The 5,567-nt window shown below is 40.1% G+C and overlaps 1 pseudogene; it reads right to left on the reverse strand.

Annotated features, from left to right (window-relative positions):
• Window positions 1–183: 183 nt before the first annotated feature.
• LOC132008879 (iron-sulfur cluster assembly enzyme ISCU-like) lies at window positions 184–648 on the reverse strand (annotated as a pseudogene).
• Window positions 649–5,567: the final 4,919 nt, after the last annotated feature.

Below are 5,567 nucleotides of genomic sequence, written 5' to 3' on the forward strand. Positions count from 1 at the left end.
GAGGGGCGTCTGGGTGGCTCAGTGGGTTAAAGCCTCTGCCTTTGGCTCAGGTCATGATCCCAGAGTCCTGGGATTGAGCCCCACATTGGGTTCTCTGCTCAGTGGGGAGCCTGCTTCCTACTCTCTCTCTGCCTGCCTCTCTGCCTACTTGTGATCTCTATGTCAAATAAATAAATTAATTAAATCTTTAAGTTTGTAATCCGCTAGGGTAGCCTTGAATGCATCTTCGGCCAGCATGGAGCAGTGCAGTTTCACGGGGGGAAGGCAAAGGTCTTTGGTGATGTCCATGTTCTTGATGGTCTAGGCTTCCTCTGCCATCTTCCCTTTTACTCAATCTGTGGCTAACGAGCTAGAAGCAATAGCAGACCACAGCTAAATGTTTTAAGCCTGGAGTCCACAATCTTTACCTTCTCATCCACTTGAATCTGCAATTTCATTACATCACCACCACATGCTGGAGCCCCCACCAATCCAGTTCCAACATTTTTTGATGTGAAGGGACCCCACATTTCTAGGATTTTCATAATGATCAACAACCTTATGATAGATCCTGGCCGGAGCTGGCAGTTCCCCGGCAGGTGGACTTGGGCTCTGCAGCAGTAGGGTTGACACTGTCCGTTTCAGACGGCCAGCTCCAGCCACCGCCATCTTTCACACTTGAGCCTGTGAAGCAATTTTATTATTTTTATTAAGTAATCCCTATACCCAGCGTGGGTCTTGAACTCACAACCCTGAGGTCATGAGTTGGATGCTCTACCAACTGAACCAGCCAGCTGCTCCTGTATCTAGAAGGTTTTTACCAAAGGCTTTGCATTTTGCATCTGTTATTAAGAAGTAAGTTAAAAATCTCTTCCCTTCATCAATTTCACAATTTTTTTGAACTGTTTAAGTTTTGAACTACTGTTTATGTGTGGAAGTGCACATGTATTTGCAGAACTGTGTAACAAAACTTGAAATATGGAATGGTAGCCTGCAAGTAGCTTTGTGTAAAAGAAGCAGAGGTTTTTTTTTGTTTGTTTTGTTTCGTCTTAAACTTTTTCAAGTTTATTTATTTTTAGTAATCTCTACACCCAACATGGGGCTGAAACTCATGACACCAACTGAGTTCAAGAGTTGCGTGTTCTTCTGACTGAGCTAGGCGCCCCTGTTTTTAACTCTTGATGAGGTATACATACAGAACAGTTCACACAGCATCTGTGTTCAGCTTAGTTAATCACCACAAAGTGAACACGCTCTGTAGCCACCACCCAGATCAAGGAGGGGCTGAAGTGGTCAAGGAGTGGTCTGAAGTGGCTTTAATTTGCATTTGCATTATCAATGGAATTAAGCATCTTTTGATATCTTACTTTTATATGTTTAGTGGACAGTTAGAGATGTTTTTTGTGAAGTTCCTGTTCAAATCAGTTGCCTGTTTTGTTACTGTGTTAACTTTTTTTTTCAGCTTTATGTGTGTGTGTATGTGTGTGTGTGTGGTAAAATACACATAACATTTATCTTCTTGACCATTTTTAAGTGTACAGTTCAGTAGCAGTAAGTACATTCACATTAAGCAACCCAGTAGCACCATTCATTTCCAAAAACTTCCATCTTGCAAAACTGAAACTCCATCCCCATTAAACCACAGCTCCGCATTCCTCCTCCCAAGTCCCTGGCAACTACTTTTGTCTGTCTCTGTGAATCTGACAACGTAAATACCTCAGGAGTGGAATCACATGGTATTTGTCTTTTTGCCATTGGCTTATTTCATTTAGCATAATGTTCCCAGAGTTCATCTACACTGTAGCATGGGTCAGAATTGCCTTTTTTTTTTTTTGAGCCTTTTTTTTTTTTTTTTTAAGATTTTATTTATTTATTTGACAGACAGAGATCACAAGTAGGCAGAGAGGCAGGCAGAGAAAGAGAGGGGGAAGCAGGCTCCCCGCTGAGCAGGGAGCCCTATGCAGGGCCCAATCCCAGGACACTGGGATCATGACCTGAGCGGAAGGCAGCAGCTTAACCTACTGAGCCACCCAGGCGCCCCTATTTTTTTATTTTTTAAAGATTTTATTTACTTATTTGACGGGGGTGGGGCGGGAAGCAGGCCCCCTGCTGAGCAGAGAGCCCAGTGTGGGGCTCCATCCTAGGACCCTGCGATCATGACCTGAGCCAAAGGCAGAGGCTTAACCCACTGTTTTATTTATTTGAAATGCAGTGGTGTCCATTTGTTCCAATGGTGTTCCACTTTAGGTTTTCCCGTATCCTTGTTTAATTCATTAATTAATTAACTGCGAGCATGTGAAACACTACCAAGGTTCCATTCCACATGTCAGAATTAGGGAGAAGATGTGTTCAGAGGAGCGCCCCTCTCTTCCCACATTCTTACTCTGTCCCCAGCCATCTCTTGGAGGTAAACAGTCTAGCTGGGTTTTTGTTTTTCTCCTTGAGGTGTTTCTTTTTGCACAATCAGATGTATGTATATTTATTGTGTTATTTCCCCTTTGTTAAACAGAAGTTGCCATAATTAGATCTGTTTCTGCGCTTTGCTTTTTTTTTTTCCCCACTTACTGTATTCCCGAAATCTCTTTATACCAATTTATAGTAGTCTTTCTCATTCTGGGTTTATTTATTTATTGATTTTTTGAGATTTTATTTATTAGAGACAGAGCACAAGCAGATGGAGCAGCAGACAGAGGGAAAGGGAGAAGCAGGCTTCCCACTGAGCGGAGAGCCCTGTGCAGACAATAAGCCACCCAAGCACCCTTCTTATTTTGTTTAATGTGTCTTTGTGTGGATGTACTATAGTTTTATTGAGCTACTGTACTGTGTATGGATATTCAAGGTGTTTCCAATATTTTGCAGTTAAAGACAATGCTGCAAGGGTGCCTGAGTGGCTCAGTTGATTGTCTGCCTTTGGCTCAGGTTGATCCCAAGGTCCTGGGATCAAGTCCTGAGTTGGGCTCCCTGCTCAACAGGGAGTCTGCTTCTCCCTCTCCTCTACCCCACCCCCTGATTGTGCGCTCACTCTCATGCTCTCTCTCTCTCTCTAATAAATAAATAAATAAAATCTTTTAAAAGTCAGTGCTGCAATGTCCACAATAGCCAAACTATGGAAAGAGCCTAGATGCCTAGATGTCCATCAACAGATGAATGGATAAAGAAGATGTGATTCACACACACGCGCACACGCACACACACACAATGGACTACTACTCAGCCATCAAAAAATGAAATCTTGCCATTTGTATGGACATGGATGGAACTAGAGGGTATTATGCTAAGCAAAATAAGTCAATCAGAGAAAGACAATTACCATATAATCTCACTGATATGAGGAATTTTTTTTTTTTTAAAGATTTTATTTATTTATTTGACAGACAGAGATCACCAGTAGGCAGAGAGGCAGGGAGAGAGAGAGAGAGGGAAGCAGGCTTCCTGCAGAGCAGGGAGCCCGATGCGGGGCTCGATCCCAGGACCCTGAGATCATGACCCGAGCCGAAGGCAGCAGCCCAAACCACTGAGCCACCCAGGCGCCCCTGATATGAGGAATTTGAGAAACAAGACAGAGGATCATAGGGGAAGGAAGGGAAAAATGAAACAAGATAAAACCAGAGAGGAAGACAAACCGTAAGAGACTCTTAATCTTAGGAAACAGACTGAGGGTTGCTGGAGTGGAGGGGAGTGGGAGGGATGGGGTGCCTGGGTAATGGACATTGGGGAGAGTATGTGCTATGGTGAGTGCTGTGAATTGTGTAAGACTGATGAATCACAGACCTATACCCCTGAAACAAATTAACATTAAATATTACATTAAATATTAACATTGTATGTTAATAAAAAGTCAATGCATTGAGTAACCTTAAGCATATGTATTTTTGTATTATTGGAGGTATGTCTTCAGGTGAAATTCCTAGAGGTGGGTTGCAGGGTACAAAGTAAATGCCTATGTAGTTCTGTTAGACATTGCTGGATACCCTTCATAAGGCCACATCCAGCAGTGTTCTCACCAGCAACTTAAAAGAGCGCCTGTTGCCCCTCATCCTTCACAAAGGAATGTGTCATAACTTTTCATTTTTGCCAGTCTGATAGGTGAGATGTGGTATCTCAGTGGTGTTTAATTTGCATTTCTCCTATTCTGAGTTAGACTGGTTATACTATTTGTATTGTATGTGGACTGATTGTAGATGATTTTTCATTTTGCTCACTTTTCTATGCATCTCTTACCATTGATTTCTAAGAATTTTTTGTGTATTGTGGATATTGGCCCTTTATTTGTGAAATATTGGAAATATACTCTCCCAGTTTCTCATTTTTGTATTATGCACAGGGTTTTTAAAGTTTTTTAAGATTTTATTTTTTTTAATTTATTTTTTATTATTTTATTATTTCTTAAGATTATTTATTTATTTGACACAGAGAGAGAGAGAGAGATCGATCACAAGTAGGCAGAGAGGCAGGCAGAGAGAGAGGGAGAAGCAGGCTCCCCGCTGAGTAGAGAGTCCGATGTGGGCCTCAATACCAGGACCCTGGGATCATGACCTGAGCCGAAGGCGGAGGCTTTAACCCACTGAGCCACCCAGGTGCCCCAAGATTTTAATTTTTATGTAGTCAAATTTATCAGTTCTTTATTTCATCATTCAAGATTTTGAATCATAGTTGGAAAGCTTGAATTTATTTTTGATATTGTATGAAACAGGGTTCATTCATTTTTTTCTTTTGTGAATATGCAGTTGACCTAGTATCATTTATCGAAAAACCCATTTTCTTCTGTACTGCTTCTTTGGTCATAAGTCAGGTGTCTATATATGCGGTTTCTTTTTGGATTCTTTTCTACTGTTTATTCATGTGCCAGTACGCTGCTATTATTTAACTTGTAGAGGAAGAAAAATTACCTCAAAGATAATTCTAACTTCTATTAATGGACTATGAAAGGTTATTTGAAAATATAAGGTTATGTTGAGTTTATATACTGATTAATTGATGAGGGACGAATTGACAGGAGGGAAGTAGGACTGATTGACAAATTTTTTGCATCATACTTGATGACTAATTTCATAAAAAGGAACTAGCCTTAAAGAATATGAGCAATCCTTAGTGATTAATACAGTATTCTCCTTCCTCATTATATAACTAGATTTTTCATAATGTGACAATCCTAAATTACCAAAGCTGAATTAGTTTAATTCATTTAAACATTAATCTTTTTCTACCTCTAGTAAGACAGATTGACCTAGCTAATTCTATTGTATTATAACTTTTATATCTGAATGATGAGAATAGAACCTATTCTACTGACATTTAGAACAGGAGAAGACTTTAGAGATTAGTCATTTATGAAGCATTTTAATCTGTGGAGATGAGTTTATTATGATTGCCTGGGAATTTATTATGGTTGCGTGGCTCCAGGTGGACAAGAGTAGTAAATTATTTGGCTAACTTACGCTTTCACCTTAATGGGACAAACTTCTTGGATCTTTTTTATTTAAAAAGTAGTTTTTCTTGGGGTGCCTGGGTGGCTTACTCAGTTGAGCATCCAACTCTTGTTTTCTGCTCAGTTCTTTTTTTTTTTTTTTTTTTTTTTTTTTTTTTTT

Source organism: Mustela nigripes, unplaced genomic scaffold (assembly GCF_022355385.1).
Source record: "Mustela nigripes isolate SB6536 unplaced genomic scaffold, MUSNIG.SB6536 HiC_scaffold_1833, whole genome shotgun sequence".
NCBI classification, from domain to species: domain Eukaryota; kingdom Metazoa; phylum Chordata; class Mammalia; order Carnivora; family Mustelidae; genus Mustela; species Mustela nigripes.